This window comes from Kogia breviceps, chromosome 1 (genome assembly GCF_026419965.1).
Source record: "Kogia breviceps isolate mKogBre1 chromosome 1, mKogBre1 haplotype 1, whole genome shotgun sequence".
Taxonomy (NCBI): domain Eukaryota; kingdom Metazoa; phylum Chordata; class Mammalia; order Artiodactyla; family Physeteridae; genus Kogia; species Kogia breviceps.
In genome coordinates this window covers 107940956-107962947 of record NC_081310.1, presented here as the reverse complement: position 1 = coordinate 107962947, position 21992 = coordinate 107940956, and the positions used below count along the sequence as shown (strand labels likewise).

Here is a 21992-nt window from a genome sequence, read left to right as displayed (position 1 = left end):
TGTTGAGTTAAGATCTTTGTAGTTATTTAAAGATTTATATCAGATAATATATTAAATTTTCTTTCAAATCTACTATTTCATTGTTTTACAATTCATCACAAGGAGCTAAATAAGGATCAAATTAAGCTCTAATATCTGGCATTATTTGATCTCTGATAATAACACTTTGCAAATAAAATTAAGGTAAGTTTAGGTAGTTGGCATGTAACAGCGAACTGAAAATTCATTATGTAAGTCCATTAACTAAATCTACACATTATCAACAAATTTCCTTCCTCCTTTTGAAACCTAAGATTGGAAATATTCTTCACCTATTTAATTGAATATGTTAAATCTGTGGCCTTATAATCTTCCCTATTAATATTTAAATGATTTTCCATGAATAGATTAGGACAACCTAAATACTGAATTTTTGAGTGTGTCAATATCCACACCTAAGATATAAAATATAAGATATAATCTATTTACCATGTTTAGTCATATGTAGTAGGCAGATGTCAACATCCTAACCCCCAGAACCTGTAAGTATGTTACCTTACACAGATAAAGCGCCTTTGCAAATGTGTTAAGTTTAAGGCTTTGAGATGGAAAGAGTACCCTGGATTACCCAGGTGGGCTTAATTTAATCATAAGCGTCCTTAAAAATGAAAAAAAAGGCAGGAGAGTTAGAGTCAGAGAAGAAGATGTGATGATGGAAGTAGAAGCTACAGTGATATGATTGCTGGCTTTGAAGATGGAAAGGAGCCACAACCGAGGAACTCAGACAACTTCTTGAAAAGGGAAAAGGCAGGAAGCAGTCTCTTTCCTAGAGCCTCTAGAAGGAACACTGCCCTGTTAAGACTTTAATTGTAGCTCTATGAGATCCATTTCAGACCTCTGACCTATAGAACTGTAAGATAATGAATTCTATTATTGTAAGTCACTAAATTGGTGGTAATTTGTTCTAGTTGCAATAGAAAACTAATACACCGTTAGGGAATCTATATTGGCCTAGATCCCACAACAAACTGTGAACTCCTTAAAGTCAGGCTCTGGTTTTGATCAGCCCTGTATTTTTTACAGATCTCTATGTACCTTGCCTATAACAGTTGCTCAATAAATGCTGAATTTCTTTGGAAAATTAATTAATATAGAAGCACTGTATCAAAACTAGACCAGTAACTACAAAAATGTTTGTGCAGAAGGAAGACCTAAAGGGGAAAATGATAAAATGTGGTATTTATCCTCATTGTTCTTTCAAAAAAATGAGTTTACCAACATAAATGAAAGACACATTGGAGAATTATAAATTATGTGACCTTTTCTTACTAAGGATGCTACTATAATTCCTGAATATTAGAAGAAACATGCTCTTAGATTTCCACAAGTTTTTAATATAAGTGCATTCTAGGACTTAACATATTTTTAATCATGGAAGAAGTAGTAAGGTAACAGCATTTTTTTAAAAAATTTCAACAAGTTATTGCAATCTGTAAAATATGTTTATTGATTTTATTTTTATTTTTGGCATGATATCCAAAAAAAGAAGTTTAATAAAAATTTACCTTTTTAAAAAAAGTGTTTTCTGAAAATAACTTTCCTATTATACAAAACAAAGTTTGTGACTATCTTCATAAACAATGCAGTATTCCACTTCAATCCTTCATTGCTATATTGGTCACTATAATAAATGATACTGTGATTTAGACATAGTATTAAAAATCACTGAGATCTTAACTTTTGATTTAACTCTGAAACATACTAAACTCTCCTCCCACTGCACATAATATTGTACTATCAAATTATACAAAAACATAAATAGCTGAAAAATCATCTGGATGATTTTATATTTAACAAAGAATGTAAATATATTGTACTGCTTTCCTGTTTGTGATTCCTTTAGACATGTTATTCAACATTAAATCATTCTTAGCTCAGTGAAGCATTTTTCCTCAAACTAAACCTAAAATGTATTAACGTTTTCACTTGATCTTTTTTATAACTCTTTGATGCCCCTGATATCGTACTATCTAGTTTACATATTTAGTTTGTTCACATGTCTTTTTTGCTATAGGAATAGTTAGTATACAATCCGTATAGGTATACTCAGTATATATTCAGTATATAGCTAAGTATACTCAGTATACAGCTTAATATCTAGCTCATAGGAGGTGCTTTATAATAAATCAATTACTCAGATCTCTCAGTCATAAAAACTCTTCAATACTAATGATTTATTTTTTTATGACAACATTCAGTCAGATCTGACAGTCAGTACAGATTTGAGCCAATCTGGTGCCTTGAATATCTATAAAAAATAATACAAAATATGAAAATAATAATAGTCCTTAGGAATTGAAAGGTAATCATCATTAACAAAAACTTCAATTGCTCTCAATATATTATGTTTAGTAAGGCAGGAAACTTAACTATGTATATATTTCAAAAGTATTGTCAACAATCATGAAAATTGAAAATTCAGCCAGCCAGAACGCCAATTCCTCAACTAATCTCTCCTTGTGATACTAATTCTCTAAGATCATCTCCAGAATTATAAAAAGGAAGGGACACTATACTTACCTCAGAGGGATAGAGGGAGAATTAAATGAAGTAATATCTCAGACAGAGGAGCTTGAACTTGGAAGTCAGATAGACCTAAATTTAAAATCCATTATGTCATACCTCTCAAGGTCTCTGCATCCTCACTTGGAAGAGGAGGATGGCAATATCTATCTTTGAAAGTCTGTTTGGACTTTTAAAGATAAGGTATCTCAAAGTATCTGATATAAAGTAAACATTCAATGCATAGTAACTATTATTGGAAAAGTAATGACCCAGAATAAATGTTTAAAAAATATTTCCACTGTTTTTTTAAAATTAGAAATATGTTTGAACTGTGAATCACTGTTCCCAGTTGTGTAACTGCCTAAAAGTCAATTCAGCCTTTATGTCTCAATTTCCCACATATACAATAAGAATGATAATAACCAGTGCTCTGTACCTCTCAGAGTTGCTGAAAGAATCAAATGAGGCAATACAAATGAAAGCTCTTTGAAAAGTGGTGTTATTAATAGCTGTGCTAATACTCATAATAATTTAATAGCACAGATAAATCTGGCATAAATTCACAGCAATGGGTCATCTTACTGAGGACATTACAATGATCTATTTTCAGGATAGAAAGTTCCCAATGAATTGGCAAGTATATAGAAATAGACTTCTGAAAGGATGCCAAAGCTGGAACATCCTCAATTCTGTGTTTCCAGCTATAGGAAGTGAAACTATTCTACCTTGCAAAGATAATTATTACTTAATTTTAATATTCATCAATTTCTCCATGTTTTGAATATTTGCCAACTTCTTTTCTAGGAAGGGTTTTGAGCTATTTCTAAGAGAGGAGGGTTACTGTATTTTTAGCTCTATCAAATGATTATGATCATTATCTTTAACTTTTTCAAGAGTAGAGAATCAAGCTTTAAAAAATAAGCATGAATTTTAAGATAAAGTGTTTCATTGTTTAATGGCATACTTCATCATTTACCTTAAGACAACAGAAACTTCTTTATCAGTGCCTTTTACTTGTTTTAAAGATGATTTCTTTCAGACAGTTCAGATCTTAAGAGAATTACAGTGTAAAAATTATTCAAAGCAAATTTTCAAAAAGACATCATTTTAAAAGTAATAATTCCAGCTGGTTAAATGAAGGACACCAAAAAAATTTGAGTATTTTCTGTACCCTGATAGCATACTGGCCCAACTGTACATAAAATATTGATATTTACTTCTATTCCTTGCCACTTAAAAATCAAACTGACTTTCTTTTATACAACTTTGTATTTTAACACATTCTATTAATTATCAACATGTATTGTGTACATAGAATGCACACAGCGTACCATGTACAGTGAACCTACTTTATGTAATGTTTCTATATGCATAATTTTTGGAATTCTTAAAATTGTTAGTTTGCTGACTTTAGTAGGCCAAGTGAGTAATAAAATCAAGATTAAAAAGTAGTGTCCTTATTGAGTACATAGTGATGAATAATCCAAAGATTAGCCAAACTGTCAAGTATTTAAATTACTATTCTAAAAAGAAATTTCCCAATCTCTCTTCTTTTTAACTGTATTAAACGTTGTATTAGTTTGCCGGGGCTACTGTAACAAAATAAGAAAATGGGTGGCTTAAACAACAGATATTTATTTTCTCAAAGTTCTGGAGGCTAGAAGTCCAAGATCAAGGTGTCAGTAGGTTTGGTTTCTTGTGAGACCTTTCTCTTTAGCTTGCGGATGGCTGACTTCCAGTTGTGTCCTCACACCGTCTTTCCTCTATACATGCACATATCTGTGTCCCTCCATATGCCCTCTTCTTATTAAAAAAAAAAAGTCATACTGGATATGGGCCCACCCAAATGACCTCGTTTTACCTTAACTACTTCTTGCATTTCCAAATACACTCACATTCTGACATACTGAGGGTTAGGACTCCAACATGCTAATGTATATAAAGGATAGAGTAAAGGATCATTTAGTAACTTTCTTGTGGATAATTTTTGGAAAAATTGGAATAAGGTTTAATTATAACCATCTTCCCACAAATGTTGAACAGTCAAAAATGTTCAATGGTTTTGTAAAAATCCCACAAGGAAAATCCTGTAGGAATATTTATCAAATTCCTACAAAAGGAGACAAAGCAGGAACTCCTAAGATCAAATGTAAAAGGTGGGGATGATGGAAAATCACACAGAAAACAGTAAATGGTTTAACTACATACAATAAAAATGTTTCATATGCAAAAATTTGAGAAGCAAAATGGTAGACAATATTGGTTATAATGGACCATTATTTGTTACAAAAGCTTATAAAGATAATAAAAATCCTTATCTTCAGAGTTGAAAGAAGTAATGATAGGACTGAATAAAGAAAACTAAACAAAATTAAAGACAATCTACAGAATGGGAGAAAATATTTGCAAATGATGTGACCAACAAGGGATTAATCTCCAAAAAATACAAACAGCTCATACTGCTCAGTATCAAAGAAACAAACAACCCAATCCAAAAAATGGACAGAAGATCTAAATAGACATTTCTCTAAAGAAGACACACAGATGGCCAAGAGGCACACAAAAAGATGTTCAACATTGCTAATTATTAGATAAATGCAAATCAAAACAACGAATAGTTTTAACCAGTCAGACTGGCCATCATCAAAACGTCTACAAATAATAAATGCTGGAGAGGATGTGGAGAAGAGGGAACCCTCCCACACTGAAGGTGGGAATGTAAATTGGTACAGCCACTATGGAGAACAGTATGGAGGTTCTTTAAAAAATTAAAAACAGAGCTACCATATGATCCTGCAATTCCACTCCTGGGCAAGTATCTGGAGAAAACCATGATTCAAAAAGATACGTGCACCCCAATGTTCACTGCAGCACTATTTACAATAGCCAAGACATGGAAGCAACCTAAACATCTGTCAACATATGAATGGATAAAGAAGACGTGGTATGTACATACAATGGAATGTAACTCAGCCATAAAAAAGAATGAAATAATGCCATTTGCAGCAACATGGATAGACCTAGAGATGATCATACTAAGTGAACTAAACCAGACAGAGAAAGACAAATATCATATGATATTGCTTATACGTGAAATCTTAAAAAAAAAAAAGTGATACAAATGAACTTATATACAAAACAGAAAGAGTCTCACAGACATAGAAAACAAATTTGCATTACCAAAGGGGAAAGTGGGAGAGATAAATTAGGAGTTTGGGATTAACAGATACACAGTACTATATATAAAATAGATAACCAACAAGGACCTACTGTATAGCACAGGGAACTATAACCTATAAGAAAAAGGATCTGAAAAAGAATATATATATATTATATATATTCAGTTACATATATTATATATATAATATACATATAACTGAATCACTTTGCTATGCACCTGAATCTAATACAACACTGTAAATCAACTATACTTCAAAAATTTTTTTTTAATTTTAAAAAAATTAAAAAAAATGTAAAAAAGTATTTAACAAACGTGAAGTAAAGCAGAATAACATTCAATATCACTTGCAATCAAAGATTTGTGTATATGTGTGTTTAATTACTGCTAACGGTAATCCATAATCGAATCCATTACTGCTAAGAGGTAAATAAACTGCATGAGTTGAATCAACTCCAACTTCGTGTCTGAAGCCACAGAATTCTTGGTAATCTTTCCTCCAAGAATTCTGCTTCCTAAAAGTGGAAGCAACAAGGGGTTGGGACTATTTTGCACAGATTGGTCATACCATTGTAATGGGTAATGGAAAACCAGCCCAGCCTATGCAGGACACCTGTTTGGGGAGGGGGAGGGTGGGGTGGGGACAGTGGGCTAGAAGGACACCTTCCAATGCACAAGCTGCCCAGGACCCTGGCTCCTTCTGGTAAATCACAGCACCAGCAGAATGAATGCTGATCACCTCTTTGCTTGCATGTTGGAATGCCGACCTATGTGCAAGGTGGGAAGCTCCACTCCAAGAAAATGCACAGGCACACTCCTTGCTACTCAGAGGGCAAACTACCAGCTTATAAGTGAGAGCCTCAGAAGAGAAGTGTGGCATTACCAAAGAGCTTGTTAGAAATGCAAATTCATGGGCCCAATGTACTGAATCAGAAATCAGTGGAGAAGGGGCCTAAGAAATTGTGTTTTAGCAAGTTCTCAAAGTGATTCTTACACACATTAAAGTTTGAGAACAAATGATGCAAAAGAAACCCAAAGCTGACTGACCCTGCATTTCTGCCCCCTGTGCATGAGGGCCTGACTCTGACCATAAAAGCAAAAGGGTTAGTGGTTTTAAAACGGTAGAAACTGAGAAAAAAACAAAAATAAATCCACCACCTATCAGCCATTTAGCCACCTTTCACATCAAGACATGAAAGAATAGTCCATCCTTTATAAATTTGCTTAGTTTTGAGTGAGCAAATGTCTTTATGCCATTGGAGAAAAAAAGGAATTCATTTATTTGGTAGAATGGCACTACAAACTCACGTTTGCATCAAAATGATCAAACCACTATCCAGCAAGATACAGAAAGAAAAAGTGCAGAGATTTAAGGATATTTGCTTCCCTTTAACTTCAGTAGCAGAAGCAGGATTATTCTCATGCTCCTGATAATACTTATGCAACAGGGCGCTGGGTGGGTCTGGGGACCTGATGCATGGATCTTCAAGAACTCCTCAAGTTGTACCATCTTCTCAGCTGGGTAAGAAAAAAATGCGCGCTGTTTCAAACTACTCCTTCATGAGGGTTGGGGAGGGCGGGAGAGGGGGAGGTTGGAGTGGTGCCGGCAATATCAGTTCTTAGGGTGGAAGCTATGAACCTAGGATCTGGAAATAGTGGTGTAACCAAGCTGAGGCTGGCATGGGTAGTGATGGGCCTGAATGCATCACATCTCCGCCTACTTTTCCAAGGTCCTACTTGGACTCCTCTCACGAAGGGATGCCGAGGGTCTGTATGCAGCATACTGGAGTTAGGAAACTGCAAAAAGTTGTGGAAAAATGAGAGGTTGGAAGGAAGCCAGGTATGACCAGGTATTTTCCCCGTGGCTCCTTCCACATGCACATTTTACAAGACCTTCACCTCGGGCACGATGCTCCTGGTGCCTCGACGCCAGGCTCAGGAGCCTACTTTCACCAGATGGTATACATCCAGCCATCCGAAGACGGTGATTTCGACTAAGTTCCGGGCATTAACTGTGTCCACCGTCAATGGGGCCAGGCTCATCCACTCCGTTTTCGGAACTATGGCTCCGTCTGTGCTGAGAGAAAGTCAGCCAGCCATGCCTCCAGGTAAAACAACACAGGGTTTCTCAGTTCCTGCACAGGAAACCACCATGGCCGGGTGCGAATCCATGGTGGCAGAAGTGGTAACCCCAGCAGCCCGACTCCCCTGGTGGGCGTCGTCCTTCCGTACCCGCGGGCCTCAGTGGCACCTGCGTCCATCGTCAAGCTCCAACCAGCAGCCCGGGAGAGAGGTCATGATGAGCAGCCTCATGGGACTTGGGGAAGTGCGTAGCCCGGGCCTTTTAAGATTTCCGGCTGGGCCCGCCCCTCTCCGAATCTCTTCCTATGGTCAAATGTGTTTTTGTATCTACACTCCTTGAGTATATGTGTATATAACGTCCATGCTTTTGCTTTAGACCATTTGAAAACTTTTTTGTTGTTTGACCACTACAGTAGATTAAAGGCTGAAAGGAGTCCCACGTAGGCTTTCACCCTTCAGCTATTAAACGCTGTCAGCATTAAATCCTGTCACTTGATCCCTGCTTCAGCCTATTCTCACCCCTGAGCGATTTCTGGCATCACAGTATTATTGGAATGATACCTGTGGTGGTACAGGTGACTGGAATATCACTCCAAAGTAATGAGCTAACTCAATTCTATCGAAATAGTATTCTAAAAACTGGGTAGTCAGGGATGGACGATTGGCCAGGTTAAATCCTGAGCTTGTGACTCAGTCCAGTTTAACAATTATTTTTGGATGCCAGACACTGCCATCCAACAAGCAATACTGAGATAGCAGTGTTGTTATCAAATATATAGAACATGGTCATTATTCTCAATCATGCATCCCTGTGTATTTGGAGGAGTCTTACATTTAAATAGACAATTTCAAAAATCGTGGGATCAGGGCTTCCCTGGTGGCGCAGTGGTTGAGAATCCGCCTGCCGATGCAGGGGACACGGGTTCGTGCCCCGGTCTGGGAAGATCCCACATGCCGCGGAGCGGCTGGGCCCGTGAGCCATGGCCGCTGAGCCTGCGCGTCCGGAGCCTGTGCTCCGCAAGGGAGAGGCCACAACAGTGAGGCCCGCATACCACAAAAAAAAAAAAAAAAAAAAATCGTGGGATCAATACTAAGAAGCTGGGTATAGCAGCATGCTGTGGGAGCAAGTGATAGAAAACACAGTTCAGACAAAGGCATCAAGAATGACTTCATGATGATGCATCAGTGGGGCAGACCTGAAGGATAACTAAGAGCTATTAGATGTCAGTTCACTACAATATGTAATAAGCAATTTATTTAATTATGTATATCTCACTTTTTTCTGAAAAGGAAATAATATAGGTAATGTACAGCTTACTTGGAAAATATTGACAAAAAATAATGGGAATTCTTTATGAAGGTATAGTTTCATATGTTTGATTTTCAGTTTTTTGCCTCTAGTCTTAACTCAATATACACGGAATATATTTGGATATATATTCACTGTGTGTCCTGTGAGCAATGTCTAGATTTAGTAATGTTTTCGTCTTTCCTAGTCCCCTTTTTTAATATTTATTCATCCACTTCGTTTCTTCTCCTGAAGCATTTAAATCATTTTATTCAGCTGCTAAATTTTCAGATGACCTCCAATCCTAACGGTGATGGAGGTATTGCTTTCTATTACTACTTAATGGTCTTGGGGAATCAGTATTTTTGACAGTTAACTATTGGGTATTGATATGTGTGTGTGTGTGTGTGTGTGTGTGTGTGTGTGTGTGTGTGTGTATGCATAAGATTTTTAGGATTAAGAATTGAACTTCTAACCTCTTGATGCCAATAGTTAATACATGATGGTCCTGACATCATTTCCTTCACCTGCGTGCTCCAAATGTCAATGTCAATTGTCAGTGATAAACAATGTTAGCTGTAAAGTGGCAGTTGGGTCTTTTATAGTCTCTATCACAATCAGCAAAAGTAAGTAATGCTAAACATCCCAGTCATAAACTAGGGTTATATAAAGTTCATGTCTTTTATTTCAATCCAGGCTTTAAATATCTTCTGCTGATTGGCAATAATAATACTCCTTTTCCAAGAAGTGAAATTGTTCTTTAAAATTCTTGGCTTCTTGTCTCTTTAGGGAGTTAAGTCCCAAATTATTTAATGCAGAATTAGTAACCTCAAACTTTGCTGATCCAGCTTCCTCTTAACCTTTCCATTGAACTGTCTGATGTGGAAAAGCAATAGCTGCAGTTACATAATCTGTAGCCTTTCATGAGAGGGAAGATGGTGCAATTATGACTAAGCCAGATATATAATTATTTCTTTATATCCTAACTAAAGTTAGAAAGCTAAACTTGGAATACTGCTTTAAAAATTTCATTGCTCCTAAAACACTTTCAAGACTTTCAAATCAGAAGGGCCTTCCCACTAATTAATCTTCAGATTGGCATTATAATGTGTTAGCAGGGAGAAGGCAGCACTTTCAGTGGAATCTTTGCTTTGAAATTTCATACTTTTTATAGTTAGTGATAGGAGAAACCCTGAAGAGAATAAATGAAAGTGAAATTTTACTTTGTAGCTCTTTCACTTTTAGTTTCAGCTCCTTTCCTGTTTTTGGTACGCTACTCTCTCAAAGCTATTGCTCTCAGACAGTTTACAACTAACCCCTTTTAAAGTTTAATTTACAATGACTTTCTAAAAGGTACTTGCATTTTAGCAGATCTTGAAGATCTAATAAATATTTAATGGAGGAAATCTGAATTATCACAGAAGGTAGCAGGTAAGAGATTGTGGATAGAGGGTAGCATCTGGACTTACTTTAAATTATACCACATCTGAAAATACAAGGTTTGATGTACCTCAACGGTATAGTTATTTCTTTTTCACTGTAGGCATCCCCATGGCTTTCTCAACCTCTGCCCTAAATTCCTTTAGCCAACAGATTCATCTCTGCTGCACTGCTTCAGTAAGTAAGAGTGTAGACCATGAAATCTGATAGATATGAGTTCAAACCCCAAGTCCTCCATTAAGAAACTCTGCCTTGGGCTCCCCTGGTGGCGCAGTGGTTGAGAGTCCGCCTGCCAATACAGGGAACACGAGTTGGTGCCCTGGTCCGGGAAGATCCCGCATGCCGCGGAGCGGCTGGGCCTGCGAGCCATGGCCCCTGAGCCTGCGCGTCTAGAATCTGTGCTCCGCAACGGGAGAGGCCACAACAGTGAGAGGCCCGCGTAATAGGAAAAAAAAAAAACAAAAAACAAAAAAACCCTCAACTTCCTCATCTTTGAACTTACTTTCTAGGGTTGTTGTAAAGATTAAATGAATGGTACCTGGGGCTCAGACATGCTGAAGACCCTCTGAGAAGCCATGCCAAATGCGCCTCAACCTGCTTACACAAGGGATGGAGACAGGAGTCCCCTGGCTTAGGTCTCCCATTACTTAAGATTTGCAGTGTTAAACTCCTTGCATTTCCAGATTTGCACATATATAAGTCCAAATGTCAGAGTGGGTTCCCGTAGGTATTCCAAAGGAGTAGAGAAGCCCCAAGGCAGGAAAACCATAAAAGTCATGTGATGCAGCCTAGAAAACATGCTGTCAGGTTATATGTGCACAGTCCATTACCAGAGCAATAACTAGAGTAAATATACAGGCCAAGAGAATATCAAGCAGAACCAAGGGGTATTCAGTAAACCCCCTTTCTCTTCTGGCTGAGGGACTGTCATGCCTCATTGCCAAAGCTTCACTACTTGTGATATTTTTAATATTAATAACATACATTCAATATGAAAATAACAATACAACATGAACTTTTAAATAAAACATCTTTTGAAATTATCTAGATAAGTAAGTTTAGAGATTCAAAATATGGAAGAGAGTTCAAGGAAGCAACCTGAAATTATACAGTTCAGTGTAGCGTGAAGACTCAAATAAATCTCTAGAGACTCAAATTAAAATCTTCCCTTGGCAACTCATAGACTGCTGCTTTTGTGTTGACTCCTTAATCTGATTTAGCCTGGATTTACTCTTAAGAATTGGGCAATTACAGTCTTCTTCTTCTTCTTTTTTTTTTTTTAACATTAGCTACTCAAAACAGTAACTGTGTCTGTATCTCATCACTCACTGTCTTTTTACAATAAGTGCTCAATTAGTATTTGGTACCCACATGACTACCTTGGAGGACTACTGTGAGGTTAAAATTGGGTAACTAGTGTAAAAATAAACCTCACAGCATACTAATTTCACTTTTCCTTCCATTGTATTATAGTTAAGTAGGTAGACATATCAACAGAGTCCTTAAAGTAAATAGTTTTTCTCCCTACCAACGGCTAATAACACATCCACATAATTCCAGTCATTTATCTGTTTCACCACAGAGCCTGAATTTGCCAGAAGGTCTCAACTCATGGTTCCAGATTTGAGTGCTGGTCTTCTGGTATTGATTCTCCTGGGTTATTTTTTTCTCCATTTAAATTAAAAATCCCATTCTAATATGCTTCTACCCTTTCCTCCTATAATATGCTCTATTGCTATTTACCAAATATAACTCTATGTATTTCAAGTTGCAGTAGATTATGCCTTTGCCCTGCCTATATAATATGTTCTATTGCTATTTACCAAATATAACTTTATATATTTTAAGTTGCAGGAGATTTATGCCTTCACCCTGCCAGATATTTGCTTCTGTTGTGTTCAAAGAATACCCACTGAGTTCCTGAGTAAATCACTGACTAGATTTATAATGCCTCTACTCACAGGGCAGCTATGCATGCAGTAATAACGAGATTCATAAAATATTACCATTATGAGTTGCTATGCCATTGTATTGTTTTCCTTTCAAATGTTCTGACACCACAATGTCAATAGCTATATAGTGTGAACATCCTTTCTGGATTATGCCTGAAAAAAAGTTGCTCACCAGAATTCTTAAGTTTCCCCAAAGCATCACTGAATCTTAGTTTTGACTAAATGCTCCATATCAGAAGCTTTAAATATATCAGTTATGTAATTTGGAAATAGGGGTGATTTCTATCAGGGATTTAGACACAACTTTGCTCCCTCATCAAAAAGAATTTCAAAGTACTAATTTTGCATTGTGCTATTTCAGGGTTTGTACAAAGAGAATTATTTAAATATGGTCCCAAACCCTCAGAACTTTACAATCTAAGAAAACACTGGCAAGAAAAAAACATAAAAAGACATGTAAAATGCTAACCAGAGAAGAAAGACAAGAAAGTGACACAGCTGACCATGATTTTTAGTTCATACATATACACTTTGTAATTTCTATTGTTGATAAATTTTTAAGGACAAAATGCTGAAATTTATACTGTTTACAGTCCATTCAGAATGTATTTTTACATTATAGGTACTCAATCAACTGTAGAGTTGAAGCTTCTTTGGGACAAGGGATAAGAAAAAAAAACAATGTTATGCAACAAGATCAGATATGGTCTTCCTCAAAAATGCTATTCTCTCATGGTGCAAAGGACCTCACTGGATGATTCTGTATTTTACCTGGACATCAGGTCTGTCTTTAGAGACATCTATCTAGCTCAGAGGATAGTTAACAGTTTCCAAACTAATAAATATCCTTTTTATTAAAAATCTTTTAATGACCCCAAAGCAATTTTTTGAGAAAAATAACCTATCAACCTACACACAAAATAACAATCTACCAGTACTTGAATTTAAAAACTTATGACTTGCTGCAGCCACTATGGAGAAGAGTATGGAGGTTCCTTAAAAAACTAAAAATAGAGTTACCATATGATCCAGCAATCTCATTCCTGGGCGTATATCCGGAAAGAATGAAAACTCTAATTTGAACAGATACATGCACCCCAATGTTCACAGCAGCACTCTTTACAACAGCCAGGACATGGAAGCAATCTAAATGTCCACTGACAGAGGAATGGATAAAAGAAGATGTGGCATGTATATATATATATATTTTTTTCATGTCCTAAACCCTAGAACCTGTTAATGCTGCCTTATTTGGAAAAAGGATATTTGCAGACATAATTAAGTTAAGGATCTTAGATGACATAGATATACAGATATATGAGCCATTAGAAAGAAAGAAATAATGCCATTTGCAGCAACATGGATGGACCTAAAGATTGTCATACTAAGTGAAGTCAGACAGAGAAAGACAAAAATCATATGATATCACTTGTATGTGGAATCTAAGAAAAGATACAAATGAACTTATTTACAAAACAGAAATAGACTCACAGACATAGAAAACAAACTTATGGTTACCAAAGGGGAAAGAGGGGGGAGGGATAAATTAGGAGTTTGGGATTAACAGACACACACTACTACAGATAAAGCAGACAAATAACAAGGACATACTGTATAGTACAGAGCACTATATATTCAATATCGTGTAATAACCTATAATGGAAAGGAATCTGAAGGTGTTGCTATACACGTGTTGATTTACACAACACTGTAAATCAACTATACTTCAATTAAAAAATTCAAACTAAAAGTATAACAAAAAAATTAAAAAATTAAAAAGAACAGGGCTTCCCTGGTGGCGCAGTGGTTGAGAGTCCACCTGCCGACGCAGGGGACATTGGTTCATGCCCCAGTCCGGGAGGATCCCACAGGAGCGGCTGGGCCTGTGAGCCACGGCCGCTGAGCCTGCATGTCCGGAGCCTGTGCTCCACAACGGGAGAGGCCACAACAGTGAGATGTCCGCGTACCACAAAACAAAACAAAACAAATAACTAATATAATTGAGATATATAAGACAACAGTAATGAAATGATGCCTTTCAATATTAAAAGACATAGTTAAGTAACCAGATGCTTTAACCTACATATGTAATCATCACAAGTGTGAGAGTTACAGATGAAGATTAATCAAGAGTGTAGTATGGACAACTCACATATTGTTATCAACAAAACACACTGGATCAACTAGCAGGCAATTTTAAAAATGGTAAAAAATCTTGGTAAAGTTCCAAACCGAACAAAATACATTCTTCTTTCAATTTACATAGTGAATATATTACTGGAAAACTCAGTTTACATTAAAAGCATGCCAAAACATTTTCCAGTTATACAAAAATAATGCTATTTCTAGGATCAAATAATTACAACCAGGATTTTTGCCTATATGAATACCTATTAAACATTTGGAATGTCTTGAGGGCTCCAGAATTTTTTGTTTTAAATCAAGGAGTGTCCTTCTCTCTGAAAGACCCGTGGCCTATTGTTGGTTAGCCACTTAAAGCCATCAGAATTTCTGAGTGGGTTCCCACAGATGTCCCACAGGTGAAAGCAAAGAAGCCCCAGGGCAGGCAGTGAGAGACACCTTGTACAGCTGAATGGAGGCAGCAGAGCCACAGCAATGGCTGAAGAAAAAAGTAGGCAGAGCAGAAAGAGGGCAAATGAATTTGTCTGATACACTTCTATTTTAGTTCCCAGCACTGCTGTAACAAATTACCACAAACTTGGTGGCTCAAAATAACAAAAATGTATTCTCTCACAGTTCTGGAAGCCAAAAGTCTGAAATCAAGGTATGAAAAATCCTCTGAAACCTCTAGAGGAAACCCAATTTCTTGGCTCTTCCAGCTTCAAGTGGCTCCAGGCAGTCCTTGGCTTGTTGCTGCATCACTCAGATCTCTGCTTCTGTGGTCACACTGCCTCCTCTTCTCTGTTTGTCTCCTTATTAGGACACTTGTCATTGGATTTAAGACCCACCTGGATAATCCAGGATGATCTCATCCAAAATCCTTAACTTAATTAAATCGGCAATTAAATCTTAATTAAATCTTTTTTCCAAATAAGGCAGCATTAACAGGTTCTAGGATTTAGGACATGAACATATCTTGAGTATATTCATTCAACTCACTACAACCTTTTTCCATTCCAGGCTGCTGTTCTGTCATGCCTCATTGTATCAACCAAAAACACTTTTACAGATATCCAAAACACATTCATGTGTGCAGTATTACACCACTGAGAACCACCTAGGCTGGCTAGTTTTCCCGTGTATGACTTCTTCTAACAAAAGGAGGAAAGCTATTCGAGAACATATTTCATTACCTTCTCCCACTATTTACTGATGTAGACTGGACTGCTTTTCATAATGTCAGCCTTGACTGTTTTAGTTACAGATGTTCTTCTAGTGCTAATACAGGGCACAATCAAGAACAGCAAGGCAGTTGAGAAAAGATTGGATTTTGCCTATTGAGTCCTGGTCAAATCACTTAAACTAAGACTCATTTTTCTGCATCTGTAAAATGAGGATTAAAGTTTTTCCCTCACAGTCATGTGCAATGATTAAATTAAATTATGCAGACAAATCCATTTTTAACATGTAGAAGACAATGTAAAAATAAATGAATTTGAGTGTTAGATTTTGAATCATATCTTCATATTTGGTGGGGAAAGCAAATTCTAAGTAGACTGATTTTGCAAATATTAAATATTATATTTCCATCTAAAATTTTTTCACAATTAATATATTCTAGGACTGCATATAGATAAAGCAACAATATGTCAGTGGAGGTTGATAGGTATATAGAAAATTTCCTTTGACATGGACAAAAACTATGAATTGTTTAGTACAACTTCTAAGTGTTTCCTAAGAAAATGGAACTTTCAAAAGATCCTAAGGATCATCTTCTTTTTACAAAAATAAGCTTCTGAGCTTAAAACAGGTAACCACAAAATGTCCCAGATTTAACCGGGACTTTTGCCCCTTTTCATTAGAAGTTAGCCTTAGGGTAGACAATGGTACAAGTTCCAAAAATGCTTTGACAGTGCAGTAATGTAAATGATATGTAATGTAAGAAAAACTTTAAAATGAATATTTAGAAATGTGTTATTTGGAACCCACCTGGAGACCCACCTTTGCTAGCCCTACTGGGTAGGCTGGGTCACTTCTGCAATTCTGCTCATTAAAACCACAGGAACTACTAGCAAAGTCAGAGTGACCTAGGTTATTTCCTTCTATAGTCTGCACAGGTAAGATCAAGTAATGTCAAGCAGTCAGCAGGAGTAAGGCAAATTCTGAAACCAGAATTTCACTGTCTGCATTTAATACCACCTGGTCAGAGAATGGCATTTGTCATAACAATGATTTTGCATTTAGGACATATAGAAATAGTGCTAATAACTGACCCTAATAACTGATGTGTGATTGGTACACGTGATTGTGGGCAGATGTATTTTAACTATATTATCTGCAGAGATTAAATAAAATTCTTCTGACATTTCCTCTTTCACTGCATTTAAGTGACTGTCTAAACATCTCAATCAGCTTATGATTTTATCTGTATCCCATGGCAAAATTTAAAAAAAACACTAAAAGCTTCAACTGCTTTTATAAAAAATACTAAAAGCTTCAATTGCTATTATAATAGAAACCTAGTTCAAACACACATGTCAGATAGTCATATTTATCTTTTAGCTCAATTTTAATTCTTTATTTGTCAAAGATAATTGTTAGAAAACTGAACATTTTTATTCAAAATGAAGAGCTTAAAATATAAGAAATGTAAAATGTGAATATGAAAAATAATGAATAAATATTCCACTAAAACACCTCTACTAGTTTAGTTTAAAAACAACATATACATATTTATGCATGCATGTCTGCATATATGTATCATATATATCATATTCTAAATCTATGTGTATATATGGTTCATGTGTGACTCAAAATCTGGTCACTGATGGTGGAGAAGATCATTGTAAGTCAAGTGAGTGAGTCTAGCTGTCAGATTTCCAAATGACTGAAGTAGATTTCCATTTCTTCCATCAAAAGCTTAGCTTTTGTCAAGAGCACTGGGTAATCTCCACCTACAAGTTGCCGTTGCTTAGGCTAAGAGATTCATTCTTGCTCTAGTTTTGTGGGACCTGGAAAATGTGAGGTTTTTCCATGGTTTTATTGTTTTCTTTTAAAATATGGCAGGAATCACTTATAATCATTGGAAGATTATTAGACTAGAATCAAAGGATTCTACGTCCTAGACCGAGCTTTCCATTTAGTATTATCTTTTTCATTATGGAAAACTATTTAAGCTCATTGGGCCTCAGTTTTCTTACATGTATAATGAAGGCACTAAAACAGATTATCTCTAAGATGATGTACTTGGTAATATAAGACACATGAGATAAAATATGAGAACACTTACTAAGCAATGCACAGTTGGAAATATTGAAACCTATCACTTGTATTCAGATATATGAACTTTCTCATGATTGCTAGGCCTTTAATTAAAACTGGGTCCATGTCATTTATTAACATATGTTTGTTTCAATTAAATAAATTTAGCAATGATGTAAGAAATAAGAGATATTTTACAAGTGTATTTAACACAAAAGTATTAAGAGGAACTGTGGCTATAAAAGTCATTTCTCTACGTGAGCCTAGACCCTGTTTTCTGTGGAATAAATTTACCAGTCAAGGAAACACCTCCAATTTATGGGGGAGAAGAGAGCTATTCCTCCCCTGGCTCCTCAAGGAGAAGGCATTCTAAATCTATTCTTATTCCCACTCTACTTAGAAAATGGAAGAGAGGTGGAAGTATACGTTTTCCCTTGATCCTTACTGATTACTATTGATTTAACCAGATAGTAAAGGGAAAAGAAGCCCATACACAGTTAATATTTATGATGAGAATAGATCATTCCCTGGTTGTAATGCTGAGAATTGTGTTCTTCTGCTCCAAGTCAAGGGCAGATTATTTTTCGTTCTGAATTATTCATTAAATCTTAAAGGTAACTTTTAGCCAATTGTTGAGTGTTCTCACAGATCCTGGCTGCTGCCAGTAACTATCTTCAAAACATTGACTGGGGCTTCCCTGGTGGCGCAGTGGTTGAGAATCCGCCTGCCGATGCAGGAGACACGGGTTCGTGCCCTGGTGCGGGAAGATCCCACATGCCGCGGAGCGGCTGGGCCCGTGAGCCATGGCCGCTGAGCCTGCGCGTCTGCAGCCTGTGCTCCGCAATGGGAGAGGCCGCAGCCTGTGCTCCGCAATGGGAGAGGCCACAACAGTGAGAGGCCCGCATACCGCAAAAAAAAAAAAAAAAAAAACATTGACTGAAGCTATGATTTCAGGCAATAATGGCCAATCACAATTCTGAAAGCAGGTGATCACAGCTTTTACAGTGCCTCTTCCTTGTGATACAGTCAATGGCATTTCCAGAGGCTTTATTTACTCCCTAGAAACAGGCTATTAGCTTGATGATCACTCCCCACTGAGAAATTTACTTTACAACTTTCTTAAGCCTGCAGGAGAACCCTTACAGAGCAAACTGTAGGCTTCCCCAAGAAGTAAATAAATCTAACATAAAATAACTCTTTTAGCAATACAACACCTGCAGGAGTTAACAGTTTCCCATACCCAGTCTGGTTACATTTGGCCTGAGTCCATCATTGCGTGTATCTTAAGTGATATTCTTATATTTAATGGCTGCTTTAATGAGATTTTGATATTCTGGGAAGTTTAGCTGGAATCATTTGCAGTCAATCGCAATCCAGTGAATGTTTGGCTACCTTCAGACTACTCTCAATGTTTAAAAACCGGGGGAGATTTTGGTCCTTGGTTGCATTAGAGTGTTACAATCTGGAAGGAGACTTTCACCATGAGTGGAAAATGTGCTCAGAGAGTAACAGTAGCTGAATGAAGTCTTATTAGTGAAAAATAAAAACTCTCAAATATGCAAAATATATGATATGATGCATGAACACTCATCCAATCCCTTGTTGCCATAACCTGATGACAAAAACTTTTTTTGGAAATCACTGGAAAGGTTCCTTTTACCTTATCATAACACAAGAATTGTTAACAAATACCTCCTCAGGCCTCCTCACTTTTTACATTTTTTTATGTCTAAAATCTACACATTTGTCTGTGTCCACACACTGACAGTGAGTTATTGGAGACTGGCTGGATGGTGGTAGTGGTGGTTGGGGAGATTGTAGAGAGTAGAGTTAAACAGGTGGGAGGAGAACTGATATCAGCAGTTTTATTTTTCCTGGACAGCTGATTTCTAGTAGTAAGTTATTTTCAGGAATAGGGAGAAAGTTACTTTCTTTGACTTGTTTGCCATCAAATTTCAATTTTCCAAAAAGGAAATATCTCTGAAAAAGAGTTATTTGTCACCACTGAATTGCATTGCTGGCCAATAGCTTTTAGCAATTCTGTTCACAGCTTAGTGTAATGCAGTTTTCATGTATGTATCAACCATTTATTCAAGTACTAAAACAGATTTACCTTTCCTCCACATATTAAAGGATGAACAATATATTCCAAGTTACTTAAAAATCAGAAATTGAAAATTCAGTCTCATCCCCTCTTTCTAGAGAATTGTGGACCACATGATAGGCTAGGACTTGTAGCCAGCAGCTGCATCTTTAGAAATAAAGAATGGAATGTCCCTTTCTTCTTTCATCCTGCTAAATGTTACAAATAACTTCTGACTGGTTCCTAAAATAAAGTCAAGATTTTTTTTCTCCTGCTTGACATGATTAGTTTTGATGCTCTGTTCCAATCTACTCTGACCATATCCTCTCCCATCTTCAATCACTCAAGAATAGTTTTTTAACTTCTTCCATTTACTTTTTGATGATCCTAAATAGTTTCTTCAGGTAAATGTGTGATGGCGGACTATACAACATAAAGAACTATAGCTTCACAACTATAATGATGACTGAATCAACAGAAAAAAATATCAACAGTTGCTCATATTCTCCAGTGAATAAAAGTTGTTACAGAAAAGGAAAGGTTTGAAAAATGTTGATTTTATTGAAATAAAGTAAATATCTTGTTCGTGTATCCAGAGCCCTCTGAATAATGAAGGAATTTAAATACAGAAAAATACAGTTAATTGTAGCTATGTCTACAGCACATTGATAAATAAAACACAATCATATTTGTTTACTGTAATCAGAAAATCATTAAAAATAACTAGAAATAATTTATTGTGATACGTAAGAATTACTCTTGTGAAAAACCTTTTATCTATTAAAAATATTATTATATTTTGTTTCAAAGAGGTTTTCAATTACTAAATTCCCTTAGGAAAGGCATGTATCAAAATATACAAAAGTATAAATTTGCAAAATAGTTTCAAGAATTGTTTTTCTTTGATAAGAAATGAGAGAATTCACAGATTTTAACAGAAGCTGTAAGCAAGAAGTTCTTAAGCATCACTAATAATAAAGCATAAAATAGCAAAAGTAAGAAAACGATATTTTGTTTAACCTTTGTAAAGTCAATATTATCAGCCTCATCAACTCAACAGTTAACATCATGCACTGACCACAATCCCTGCCTATTTTTGGCCTCATGTTCTTTAGCTCCATGACTACAGCAACCCCCATTTCCGATCTATTTCAGCCCTATTAAACCTATTATCTCAGGCAGAATGATATCTAATTAACCTTTGTACATCCAAGAGCTTATCACAGTGGCATCTATTTGGCACTTAAATATTTCTGAAGGAACGAAATCCGTCTCTTAACACAGTGTTTCATCCTCTCATAACAATTAACTCTGTCTTTGTCCTTGTGAAGTCCAAACCCTTGATTATTCCCTGTGCTTCCAACTAGCTATTTTCTTTAAGGCTTCACTTCTTTTCCACCCCACACTGGACTCCGATGTCAGTCATTTCAAATATATGTCAATGCTCGCCTTAGAATTATCTTACCCTCTATTCTTTTGCAATATTTTCCTTGCAATTCCTGAAATTCTCTATCTTCTTTCTACTAAGGCTTCCAAATTCTTCTGTTAAAAGTCACAAAACCAGACTAAATACAATACAGTAGAGCCACTCTGTCTTAGTGAATCACCACAGCTGCTGGGAAATCCCTTGTATCCTTAAGTTCTCAATACCCACCTAGCAAGGTAGTCAAGGGTTCACTGACCTACCTCTCAATAAGAGCTTTGACAAGTTATATTCTCTAAAGAGTCTGTTTTCTGTATTTAAAATGAGAGTATTTATGGTACATACTCCCCAAAGCTGTTGAAAGGATTAAATAAGTTAGTGCATATAAACCATTAAGTACAGTTCCTAGCAAACAGCAACCCCTAAATAATTAATTTTTTTCATTGATTACTGCAATTAGGATGAACCAAGTGCAGTTTCCTTAACATATCAATTATTTCTGGCATTTCTACTTCTCTTTTTGTATAACTGGTAACTGTAACCTTCTTTCGTGGAACAATTTCTCTTTTTACCTGTACTCTTGACCTCTGTCTAGTCTAAATTCCCTAGTTCCTTTTAGT

At 36.2% G+C, this 21992-nt stretch overlaps 1 protein-coding gene across 2 annotated transcripts in view; it reads left to right on the top strand.

Annotated features, from left to right (window-relative positions):
* OLFM3 (olfactomedin 3) overlaps positions 1-21992 on the top strand; it is a 175757-nt gene that overhangs the window by 70377 nt on the left and 83388 nt on the right. The gene's annotated exons all lie outside the window — the stretch shown is intronic.